This window comes from Mauremys reevesii, linkage group 5 (assembly GCF_016161935.1).
Source record: "Mauremys reevesii isolate NIE-2019 linkage group 5, ASM1616193v1, whole genome shotgun sequence".
Taxonomy (NCBI): domain Eukaryota; kingdom Metazoa; phylum Chordata; order Testudines; family Geoemydidae; genus Mauremys; species Mauremys reevesii.
In genome coordinates this window covers 49,351,230-49,364,367 of record NC_052627.1, presented here as the reverse complement: position 1 = coordinate 49,364,367, position 13,138 = coordinate 49,351,230, and the positions used below count along the sequence as shown (strand labels likewise).

Sequence of the window (13,138 nt, the reverse complement as noted above, 5' to 3'; positions counted from 1 at the left end):
CTGCATCTCCAAGAAGCTTTGAAAACCAGTTTTCTGAATAATCCAAAACTGATGTGACCATTCTGTGTGGTGTTCCTTACCAAGCTGCCCCCTTTTTTTGCATATACTGCCCTGTAAACTAAACCCCCACCATTCACAGTGTGCACAGAAAATGAAGAGCCTCTTGTCCTCAATTCATGCATTTTTATTATGCTAACGAACACTGAACAGAGACAGCAATGAATAGCAAAGATAACCCAGGTGTAAGGGCCTGATAACATCAGGGGCGGGGGGGAAGAGGGGCAAAGACATGTAGCTTACTACAATTGCACTGTCTAGCATTCAAAGCTGTGGGAATGAGAGCCTTCTGCTCGATGAACCATCCCCTGGAATTGAGTTCAAGGGATAACAGAGCTTCCTTCCCTCCACCCCCCTTGCCCCACATTCTAGGATGTCTGGGACAGGTGGATATACTTGGTGATGAGGGCAGCTGGTTCATTATTGGGTGCAGCGGGACTCTAAGGTCTAGCTGACTTTCCTGCACCTCAACCAGACACCTCAATATGTCTGTTTGCTCCCCCATAAGCTGCAACATCTCCTTTTGCGTGTTACGCTCTTGATCCCTGCATGCTTTCCTGCCCTCTTGGTTGGTGAGCATGCTCTCTGACAGTGTAAGCCTCCATGCATTCACTGGGCCCTGCCAGTCTCAGAGGAATGCATCAAATCACAGAACATGTCTTCCCCAGTCTGCTTTTTTTGCCTTCTAAACCAGTCAAGGTTGCAGCTGCAAGGAAAAACATACATTGAAAACAGAAGGTTAACTATTGTAATTAATGAAACACTTCACAGCAGTAAATACATGTATAGAAATGGTTAGCCATTCATTTATAATAGGTAATATAGCCCTGAACATTTCTACGCAGCATGCTCTCTTGAAAATAATGTGGATCAAAACTACTTGCTTTATGTCATCACCATTTTTATATAGTACAGAGAATGCACGTACTTAGTCTGAAATTTGAAAATGTTATGATGGGTTGCTTGTAATACTATATGAAAGTTTTAAATTTACCTATGCTTTCACATTTTTTTCTTTCAGTGTTATAGAATAATTTTTTAATTAGGACTAATGAGTTACTGTTTGTTTTTCTTCAGGTAAATTGAATATTGAGCTAAGTCACAAATGGTTTCACATCAGGGTACATCAAATTCTTAGTTCATTTCTGTGATCTCCTTATAGGCAAACCAATAACATGGACTGTGCCATCTTGACTAGCACTTAACAAACCTTTTAATTTTAATGTTGCAATCTACTTAGTTGTCTTGACAGAGGTGCTGCTGCAGTTAAAAAATAACAAAAAAAAGTCAGGTTCAGGGCCCCATTGTGCAAGGAACATATATGAAGAAATGGGTCCTACTCTAAAGAGATAGTAATATGCTTAATAATAGTTGTTCCTACACTTCTCTATGGATGCGAAACCTGGGTGACCTATTGACAGCACCTCAAGAGTTTGGAGAGGCACCAGCAATGATGTCTTTGGAAGATCCTTTGTGTCAAGTGGCAAGATCACTGTGCTAATGCCAGCATCCGTGTTGAAGCCAATATCACCATCATTGAAGCAATTATCCTCATGCACCAACTTCCCTGGGGTGGACATTGTGTGCAGATGCCAGACTCTTGCCTCTGAAAACAAGTCCTCTACTCTCAGCTCACCCATGGTCAGAGATCACGTGGTGGTCAGAGTAAATGCTACAAGGACACACTGTAAGCGTATCTTAAGAAAAGTGATGTAGACATCACAAACTGGGAAGAGCAAGCCACCAGCTGATCCCAATGATGCCCTATCCTCCATCAGGAAGTGGAAAGCACCTTGCCCTCGAAGCTGAAAAAAGAGAGAAGCGGAAGGAAAAATAAATAAGTTTCTCCCAGTAGGTACAAAATGTCTGTACCTACTGCAGGCAGATTTTCAAACAATTGGACTCATCGCAGGACCCATATGTAAATCTGTGGTAGAGATCATCCTCAAATCAAGGGATCGCCAATCAATCAATGTATATCACTAAGCTTCAACATCAGCTTTAGATGGCATCCTTGTCCATATTCTCTGTTTTTAAAACTAATGTTCTTACTCTCATAAGATGCATAAACAGATGCATAATATAACTGCACTATGATGGAAAAGTTCTTCTGAGGCCTTCCCCAAACCTGACAAAGTTTGTCAGATGAAAGGTATTTAAAAATGGCATTGATTTTGTTGTTTGCTGTTTTTGAATTTATAGACCAGAAACTGATTTCACAGAACATTGTACATGCTAATGAATGTGCTTACAATAGAAACAGTCTGTCAGCCTAAGGATTGGGATGGAGGAAGTTTTCACATCTGCTAGCTATCCTCCACTGAATTAAATAAGTGACTGAGGAAACAGAGTATATAGTGATATAAACCTGGATGGGGGCCAATAGCAGGTAACAGCAATTTTGGACAATGTTAGTGAATGGCATTAAAGTATAATTTTTCAGCTCTTTATTTTCAGGGTCAGGCAGAAAAAATATAAGCAATTAAGTTGGAAATTAACCTTATTTATTTTTAAATAAACATCTGGTTATTTTCATTTAAATTGTATATAAATGGGAATTTCCAGAATGAGTAACTATAATTTGTTGTAATTAAATGACAATGGAATTGTAAATTGTAACTGAGTAATGTTCTGCCACTAAGCAATAAATACCACAACAAAACACATTTATGGAAAATAAATATGTGAAAGACAGATGGTTATTTCCAAAGCTGTAAATGACTTTCTGTATCTGATTGATTGTGCCCTACTCAGTGAAGACTACACATTCCTAAATGATCACTGGACGACCATTGATTGGAAATCCTAAGGTACATGATTAGAATGAAGCATCTTAAGTTTGGCTTCTTTGTCAGTGAAAAAATGAAGCTGACTGAACATTTCTACCAAATCCACTTTACGCTTAAACTCAAAATTTGAGATCAGTCTCATTTGCAAACCTCAGCCTGTGATTGCAAAAATATTCAGAAATATGGACTGAAGTTCATACAGCCGGGGAGCCTTCACAAACTCTTTTTTCCTCGGCTGTCCTCATTGTTCCCCACAAGCAGCCATCCCTACACTTAAGTCCCTGGACTTTTTTCTTAACTTATGTGACTTCAGAGGAACTGAGTATCCTACTAGTCCCTTCCTCTGACTAAGCTGAGTAACTCCTAACTAGAGTCTTTCCTCTTTGCTCTTCATGAAGCACAGCAGCAGGGAAACTCAAAAATCAATGCACATTTATGGAAATTGGTGCACAAAGATTATCAACCAAATTATTGTACAGAATCAATTTGTAAACTTAACCGTGCAGAATTCACACAGATTTAACTGCAGTAAAAGAACATGGTGAATAATTAGTAGTCAACTCAATGGCAGAACCATTTCATCCATACACCTTTTTCATGTGGTCCCATCCAGAAAATCCCTTAAAAAGACACTGACACTAAATACAGCATCTGTGCATCTTTCTACCAGTTGGCTAAAGCAACCTATCAGCAAAAGTAGCTTGTGGTAATTTAGCATTGTTCAACAAAGCCATCAAACAATGCAGGTTCTTATAATCCTAGTTCAGGCAAATTTATTTAAGCCCACGCTGAAGTCAAAATCGATCATTCAAGCATGTGCTTGAGTCCCATTGAGTCCAGTGAGCATGTGCTGAAAGTTAACCATGTGCTTATGTCCTTTACTGAATTAGAATCTATACTGGTGCACATCACTGTAATATCTGTGCTTGACCTAATTCATACCTGCTAAATCATCACATTGTATATGATGATGACCCATTTGAGTATAAACTGCTCCATATCATGCCTGTTAAGCAGGACCTAGAAGGTAGCACTACATTATCACCAATGGATCCCGACAAAGCCTTTGATAGGGTTATCTGATACTTTGAATGGTGTTTTCTTAATGAGAGTAGAGCATCATTGGGATAAATCCTCCACTAAAAAAACAATAACATACTACACCCTTCTATGACTAGTGCTATGAAATGCAGTTTAAATTAATTCAGAAGAATTTGCATTTCAGGATGGTTAATCAATGTTTTTAGATAAGTCTGTCCCCTCCTCCCCCCAGAATTTTCAAGTGAATAAGCTTCACTAGAATGAATATGTACCAAAAGTGAATCTTATGTTCAAATGCTCAAAACAAATGTAGTGTATAACTAACCAAGAGATTTGAAAATTTTGAGCTGCAACTTTTATACTTTTGTGCTGTCAGATCCATAGGCATTAAAATCGGTGATCTCTTGCTCTCAGACCTTGACTATATGGATGATGATCTTCTAGTACCTGTTTTGCAAGGCACTCCAGGAAATAAAGGAGTTGTCTAAAGTTGGCCTCCATGTTTCGTGGGCAAAGACGAACTTGCAAAATCTAGAAGCAGGTCCACCCGCAAATAATGAAACTGTCAAAGCAGTCTCCAAGATTTACTGTTTGAGTTCTATACTTACCAGTTTCTCCAGTTCTAACATAGAGGTTCTCCACCAGATTGGCATCACAGCCTCTGCCATAGTTCATTTACAATGAATATGGAATCAACATCATCTCAACACAACAACCAAGTTCATGATCTATTCGAGCTATATCCTCTCCGTACTGCTGTCCAGTTGCAAAACATGGCTACTATGCCGCTCAGACTGGGCAAAGCTGGAGGCTTTCCACACAAAATGCCAACATAGTATATTGAGCACACAGTGGAATGACTTTATTTGTAATGCAGATGCTTATAGTCACTCTGGTCTACAGACTACAGGGGCCATTGTCCACAGATGGAGTTTTATGCTTTTCGAACATGTCACTAGAATGCCACAAGACTTTCCACTGAACCCCATTCTCAAGATAGCTTGTAACATCTGGGATAAAATACCACCAACCTAAGGTGGAGGAGGCCCAGAGGCAGGCCCCATATCACATGGGTGCATCAAGTCTGTCCAACATTGGACTCTCAGCCCATCAAGCCATGGTGGCTGCACAGAAACAGACCAAATGGCAAACAATCGCTACAGCCAACCATTCAATTAAGCATTGAAGAAGAGAAGATTTACTTCCAAGATTCTTTGTGAAATTCCTAGATGGCACAGAACTGGCATAACTTCTTTCTCCATCATCATCATTCATTCTCCCTAACATAAAGGACATAAATAGATATGGCTTGGGAAACAGGATGTGGCTATATCTCTGTTGTGCACTGGTGGTAGCTGAATAACACAATGGCTTCCAAATAGCTGAGCCAGTTGGTTTAGTTTAGAGTACATAGGTGCAAATACTGCCACAGGATCAGGAGTCACAACTGACCTCTCTATGGCCCTTGGAATTTCTTCAGCTTCTCCCAGTGGATACTGGGTCCAGCAGAGATTCTGGGTCAAGACTGGATCCAGCATATTTTGAAAAGAACATTTTAATTTAATACCAACCAAGTATTTCTTAGAGGTAAATATTATTTCTCAATTGCTTCACTAGCTTATGGTGCCTCAATGGGAGAATAATACAAATTTCTCATAGGACATTGGAAAAACTAACAATGATATAGAGACCTTCCTTGACTTTTAATGCTGACACAGTGTGTTTGGAAAAATCAATGGCATATGTTCAGGATATCAGTAAGTGACTCATCAGTATGATATCCTCTGCTACTCTTTTTGGGAAGAAGGAGCACGTGCTTGATACCTAAAAAGCAAGAATACTTTCATATAACAGGCAGGGAATGACTTTGTCTTGATTTAATCTCCAGCTGCCCAGATAATATATTGCATTAATTAGAATCCTATTTTAAACTCCTTTTTTTACTCCCTCCTATTTATAAAAAACCCTTCAATGTGAAATTGAAATGTTTCTTCACTGATTTTTTTTTCTTCTTCCAGAGCACGCACACTGGTTTGCTAATATAAGTTTGCTTATGGCAATTAGCATTGACTTTTTTCCTTTTATTTTAAGAAATAAATGACATTGAAACACTTGTTTTCAGGAACAAAATTACAGTCTTTTCAAAGGAATCTAATAACAAGAAAAAGTAGGCCACATTTTTGGGCTGTCAGCATAGTCAGTTTCTCCTTAAATACCCATTTAAGGTCCTGATCCTGCAAACACTATACTTGAATACTAAAGTCAATGGGACTACTCACATGTATAAAGTTAAGCATGTGCTTAACGGTTTCTGGGTTTGGGGTCTATAAACCTGATTTTGTGACCTTTAATCACACTGAATAGTGCTTTATTACTTCATTTTTCACCATTACAATGTGTGAAATCCTGGTCCCATTAAAGTCAATAGCAAAACTCCTATTAACTTCAATGGAGCAGGATTTCACCTTTAAAATCAATAGGTCTACTCGCCCATTTAAAATTAAGACAGTGTCTAATTACTGCTTTAACAAGAAAACAAACTTTGTGGATGGGAGATGCAGCAGATGTGATACATCTGGACTTCAGGAAGGCTTTTGATATTGTCTCCCCTAACTCTCATAAACAAAGTAGAGAAATACAGACTAGATGAGCCTGCCATCACAACTGGTTGGAAAAACCATACTCAAAGAGTTATTATCAATGGTTCACAGTCAAGCTGGAAGGACATATGAAGTGAGGTTCCTCAGGGATCTCTCCTGGGTCTGGTTCTATTCAGTATCTTCATAATGGATTTGAATAATGGCATAGAGAGTATACTTACAAAGTTTGTGGATTATACCAAGATGAGTGGGGTGGAAAGTGCTTTAAAGGATAGGATTAGGATTAATAATAATCTTGACAAACTGGATAAATGGTCTGAATAAACTGGGATGACATTCAATAAGGACAAATACAAAGTGCAACACTTGTGAAGGAATAACCAATTGCACAAATACAAAATGGGAAATGACTGCTTAGGAAAGGATCCGGGGGATATAGTGGATCACAAGGTAAAACTAAACCAACAATGTAATACTGTGGTTTAAAAAAAAAAAAAAGCAATCATCATCCTGGGATTTATTAGCAGGAGTGTTGTAAACAAGACACGAGAAGTAATTTTTTCACTCCAGCACTGACGAGGCCTTAGCTAGAGTATTATGTTCAGTTCTGGGCACCACACTTTGCAAAAGATGTGGTCAAATTGAAGAATGTCCAGAGGACAGCACCAAAAATAAGTACAGGTCTAGAAAATATCACCTACAAGGAAAGATTGAAAAAATGGGTTTGTTTAGTCAGAAGAAGAGAAGACTGAAGGGAAATATGGTAAGTCTTCAAGTATGTTAAAGCTTGTTATAAAGAAGATGGTGCTAAATTATTCTCCTTAACCAGTGAGAGCAGAGAAAGAAATAATGGGCTTAAATCGCAGTAAGGGAGATTTAGGTTAGACATTAGGAAAAACTTCCTAACTGTCAGGGTAGTTAAGCATTGGAACAAGATACCTAAGGAGATTGTGGAATTTCCATCATTTGAGGATTTAAGAACAGGTGTTGCAGGGCAGAGTGGCGCCGCACTGGTACCGCAGGGGTTAACCCTTCCTTCTCAGCAGAGGAAGCCACGCCCCGGAAGCTCTGCTGGGCATGGTCCAACTGGAGAACAGGTATAAAAGCCTGCAGAGCTGCTCAGTCGGGGCTGACCGCCGGAGCGCACCAGGATCCGGAGGCAAGCCAAGCCAGGATGCACACTCATGCCCGGTGGAGTACGTCACAGGAAGGGAACAGACCGGAGGACCCCCCCAAAGCGGAGAATCTGGCGTTTATGGTAGGAAGTGGTGCAGGGGAACTTTAGAGGTAAATGGCATTAGAGCTGCACAGATGCTCAGCATGTTGTGGGCAGATCCCCGCCAAGCTGGTGGCAAGGGGAACTTGCCACTACCGGGGCCCTGGGTTGGGACCCGGTGGAGAGGACAGGCCTGGGTCCCCCTACCACCTCCCACACACATACACCAAGGGACTCTGTCCGCTAAGCCATGCTACCCTGTCTGAGAGGGGGATTATATGGACTCTGGCCATTGGGCCACACTGCCCTGATACTTGGGGAGAGTTACATGGACTCCAGCCACTAGGTTGTACTATCCTGCTTGCGAGGGGGGTTGTATGGACTCTGGCCATTAGGACGCACTGCTCCAATGCTGGCAACGATTTATATAGACCCTGGCCATTGGGCCACACTGCCCAGATGTTTGGGGTAAGTTACCCGGACTCTAGCCGCTAGGCCCACTACCCCGAACAAGGGGTGATTGTGTGGAAGGAGGCCATTAGGCCGCAACCAGCTGCCCACAGAGAGACAGGCACGTGAACTTGGGAGTGGCGAGGTTCAGACACCCCATCCCACTCCTGCAACAAAGTGGCGGTGCAGTGGCAGGCCTGCCACAACAGGTTAGACACCTGTGACGGATGTTCTAGATACTACTCCAAAATGAGTGTGTCAGAATAGCAAGCAATTACTTTCCTTTAAGCCTTTTTTAGGGAGGCACATTCATTTTATTTGGTGGTAAAGAGATGGGAGGTACAGTCTCTGGCAGGAGATCATGAAGATCTTAAATATCTCTTTTTGCTGGTTTATTTTTATTTTAATTATTGTCCCAAATGAGGCTAGAAGAGCAGTCTATTTTTATAACTACATTTTATTCTACATTTAGAGTAGAGAATAGGATCTCCTTGTTATTTGGCTTGTTTGGTAGGAAAAGCTAGGAGATCAGTACAAAATGTGACATGGAGTCATTTACTATTTCAATTTTTAACCTAGATTCTCTAAGGTAATAAATTTATATTGACCTACAAGTAATGGTGTTAAGGTTAGATAAAGCTTGAAAAATACTTGTTACCAGGCCTACTTCTGAAATTATAGCTCCTTAAGATTATGCACCTATTTTATTATAAAGCCATTTCCGTTTTGAAGTAAGAATACACATATTTTCTTTGAAAGCAGCAAAGAGTTCTGTAGCATCTTATAGACTAACAGACGTTTTGGAGCATGAGCTTTCGTGGCTGAATACCCACTTCATCAGATGCATGTAGTGGAAATTTCCAGGGGCAGGTATATATATATGCAAGCAAGAAGCAGGCTAGAGATAACAAGGTTAGTTCAATCAGGGAGGATGAGGTCCTCTTCTAGCAGCTGAGGTGTGAAAACCAAGAGAGGAGAAACTGGTTTTGTAGTTGGCAAGCCATTCACAGTCTTTGTTTAATGCTGAGCAGATGGTGTCAAATTTGCAGATGAACTGAAGCTCAGCAGTTTCTCTTTGAAATCTGGTCCTGAAGTTTTTTTGCTGCAGGATGGCCACCTTAAGATCTGCTATTGTGTGGCCAGGGAGGTTGAAGTGTTCTCCTATAGGTTTTTGTATATTGCCATTCCTAATATCTGATTTGTGTCCATTTATCCTTTTCCGTAGAGACTGTCCAGTCTGGCCGATGTACATAGCAGAGGGGAATTGCTGGCATATGATGGCGTATATTACATTGGTGGACGTGCAGATGAATGAACCGGTGATGGTGTGGCTGATCTGGTTAGGTCCCGTGATGGTGTTGCTGGTGTAGATATGTGGGCAGAGTTGGCATCGAGGTTTGTTGCATGGATTGGTTCCTGAGTTAGAGTTACTATGGTGCAGTGTGCAGTTACTGGTGAGAATATGCTTCAGGTTGGCAGGTTGTCTGTGGGCAAGGACTGGCCTGCCACCCAAGGCCTGTGAAAGTGTGGGATCATTGTCCAGGATGGGTTGTAGATCCCTGATGATGCATTGGAGGGGTTTTAGCTGGGGACTGTATGTGATGGCCAGTGGAGTCCTGTTGGTTTCTTTCTTGGGTTTGTCTTGCAGTAGGAGGCTTCTGGGTACACGTCTGGCTCTGTTGATCTGTTTCCTTATTTCCTTGTGCGGGTATTGTAGTTTTGAGAACGCTTGTTGGAGATTTTGTAGGTGTTGCTCTCTGTCTGAGGAATTAGAGCAGATGTGGTTGTACCTCAGTGCTTGGCTGTAGACAATGGATTGTGTGGTGTGCCTGGGATGGAAGCTGGAGGCATGAAGGTAGGCATAGCGGTCGGTAGGTTTTCGGTATACGGTGGTGTTAATGTGACCATCACTTATTAGCACCGTGGTGTCTAGGAAGTGGATCTCCCGTGTAGATTGGTCCAGGCTGAGGTTGATGGTGGGGTGGAAGCTGTTGAAATCATGGTGGAATTTTTCCAGAGTCTCCTTCCCAGGGGTCCAGATGATGAAGATGTCATCAATGTAGCGTAGGTAGAGAAGGGGCGTGAGTGGACGAGAGCTGAGGAAGCGTTGTTCCAGGTCAGCCATAAAAATGTTGGCATATTGTGGGGCCATGCGGGTGCCCATAGCAGTGCCACTGATCTGGAGATATATATTGTCATCAAATTTGAAATAGTTGTGTGTGAGGATAAAGGCACAGAGCTCAGCAACCAGTTGTGCTGTGGCATCATCAGGGATACTGTTCTTGACAGCTTGTATTCCATCAGTGTGTGGGATGTTTGTGTAGAGAGCCTCTACATCCATGGTGACTAGGATGGTGTTTTCTGGAAGGTCACCAATGCATTGTAGTTTCCTCAGGAAATCAGTGGTGTCACGGAGATAGCTGGGAGTGCTGGTGGCATAGGGTCTAAGTAGAGAGTCCACATATCCAGACAGTCCTTCAGTGAGAGTGCCAATGCCCGAGATGTTGGGGCATCCAGGATTTCCGGGTTTGTGGATCTTGGGTAGTAGATAGAATAACCCTGGTCGGGGCTCTAAGGGTATGTTGATTTGTTCCGGTGTTAGTGTAGGGAGTGTCCTGAGTAGATGGTGCAGTTTCTTAGTGTATTCCTCAGTGGGATCTGAGGGAAGTGGCCTGTAGAATTTGGTATTGGAGAGTTGTCTGGCAGCCTCCTTTTGGTAGTCAGACCTGTTCATGATGACAACAGCACCTCCTTTATCAGCCTCTTTGATTATAATGTCAGGGTGGTTTCTGAGGCTGTGGATGGCATTGTGTTCTGCACGACTTAGGTTATGAGGCAAGCAATGTTGTTTTTCCGAATTTCTGCCTGTGTACGTCGGCAGAAGCATTCTATGTATAGGTCCAGACTGTCTTTTCGACTCTCAGGAGGAGTCCATGTGGAGTTTTTCTTCTTGTGCTGTTGGTGGGAGGGTAACTGTGTATCAGTGGGCTGTTCAATATTATCCTGAAAGTATTCTTTGAGTCGGAGATGGCAAAAGTAGGCTTCCAGATTGCCACAGAACTGTATCATGTTAATGGAGGTGGCAGGGCAGAAAGAGATAGGACAGTCCCGAGATAGGACAGACTTTTCTTCTGGGCTGAGTGTGTGGTTGGATAGATTGACGATATTGATGAGTGAGTTAGGGGTACCACGGTTGTGGCACCATGTGGCAGGTAGGAGTTTTGACAGCTTACAGTCCTTTTTCCCTTGTAGAGAGGTGAAGTGAGTAATGTAGATCTCCTGTCTTATTTTAGTGAAGTCCGTTTGTATGGAAGTTTGGTTATTTATGAGAGTATCCAGGTTGGACAGCTCTTTTTTGATGTTTTCCTGTTTGCTGTATATGATGCTGATCAGGTGGTTCCTCAGTTTCTTTGATAAAGTATGGCATAATCTCTCACTGTGGTCTGTGTAGTATGTAGATAGCAGTGGATTTTTTACCTTTAGTCCATTTGGTATGATGTCCATGCATTTGCATTTGGAAAGGAAGATGATATCTGTCTGTATTTGTGCAATATTTTCTTTGGTTTTTCAGCATATATCCATTTTACACAGCCTATGTTTTCAATTGATCCTTGAAGTTCTTTGGTTTTATGTTAAAATACTCTGTTTAAATTATCTAAGTTATAATAATAAAGTGTAGAAGCAGCAAAGAATCCTGTGGCACCTTATAGACTAACAGAAGTTTTGCAGCATGAGCTTTCGTGGGTGAATACCCACTTCTTCGGATGCAAGCAGTGGAAATTTCCAGGGACAGGTGTGTATATATAAGCAAGCAAGAAGCAAGCTAGAGATAACGAGGTTAGATCAATCAGGGAGGATGGGGCCCTGTTCCAGCAGCTGAGGTGTGAAAGCCAAGGGAGGAGAAACTGGTTCTGTAATTGGCAAGCCATTCACAGTCTTTGTTTAGTCCTAAGCTGATGGTGTTAAATTTGCAGATGAATTGGAGCTCAGCAGTTTCTCTTTGAAGTCTGGTCCTAAAGTTTCTTTGTTGTAAGATGGCCACCTTAACATCTGCTATTGTGTGGCCAGGGAGGTTGAAGTGTTCTCCTACAGGTTTTTGTATACTGCCATTCCTAATGTCTGATTTGTGTCCATTTATCCTTTTCCTTAGAGACTGTCCAGTTTGGCCGATGTACATAGCAGAGGGGCATTGCTGGCATATGATGGCATATATTACATTGGTGGACGTGCAGGTGAATGAACCGGTGATGGTGTGGCTGATCTGGTTAGGTCCTGTGATGGTGTTGCTGGTGTAGATATGTGGGCAGAGTTGGCATCGAGGTTTGTTGCATGGGTTGGTTCCTGAGCTAGAGTTACTATGGTGTGATGTGCAGTTGTTGGTGAGAATATGCTTCAGGTTGGCAGGTTGTCTGTGGGCGAGGACTGGCCTGCCGACCAGTCCTCGACCGCTATGCCTACCTTCATGCCTCCAGCTTCCATCCCGGGCACACCACAAGATCCATTGTCTACAGCCAAGCACTGAGGTACAACCTTATCTGCTCTAACCCCGCAGACAGAGACCAACACCTAGAAAATCTCCACCAAGCATTCTCAAGACTACAGTACCCACACGAGGAAATAAGGAAACAGATCAGCAGAGCCAGATGTGTACCCAGAAACCTCCTTCTGCAAGACAAACCCAAGAAAGAAACCAACAGGACTCCACTGGCCATCACATACAGTCCCCAGCTCAAACCCCTCCAACGCATCATCAGGGATCTACAACCCATCCTGGACAATGATCCCACACTTTCACAGGCCTTGGGTGGCAGGCCAGTCCTCGCCCACAGACAACCTGCCAACCTGAAGCATATTCTCACCAACAACTGCACACCACACCGTAGTAACTCTAGCTCAGGAACCAACCCATGCAACAAACCTCGATGCCAACTCTGCCCACATATCTACACCAGCAACACCATCACAGGACCTAACCAGATCAGCCA

General features: G+C 42.3%; 1 long non-coding RNA gene across 2 annotated transcripts in view; it reads right to left on the bottom strand.

Annotated features, from left to right (window-relative positions):
* Nucleotides 1–200: 200 nt before the first annotated feature.
* Nucleotides 201–13,138, bottom strand: part of LOC120406786 — a 36,096-nt gene continuing 23,158 nt past the window's right edge. For both annotated transcript variants that reach the window (XR_005599581.1, XR_005599580.1), the window contains one exon: nucleotides 201–763. This is a non-coding gene — a long non-coding RNA (uncharacterized LOC120406786). The remainder of the gene's footprint in view (nucleotides 764–13,138) is intronic.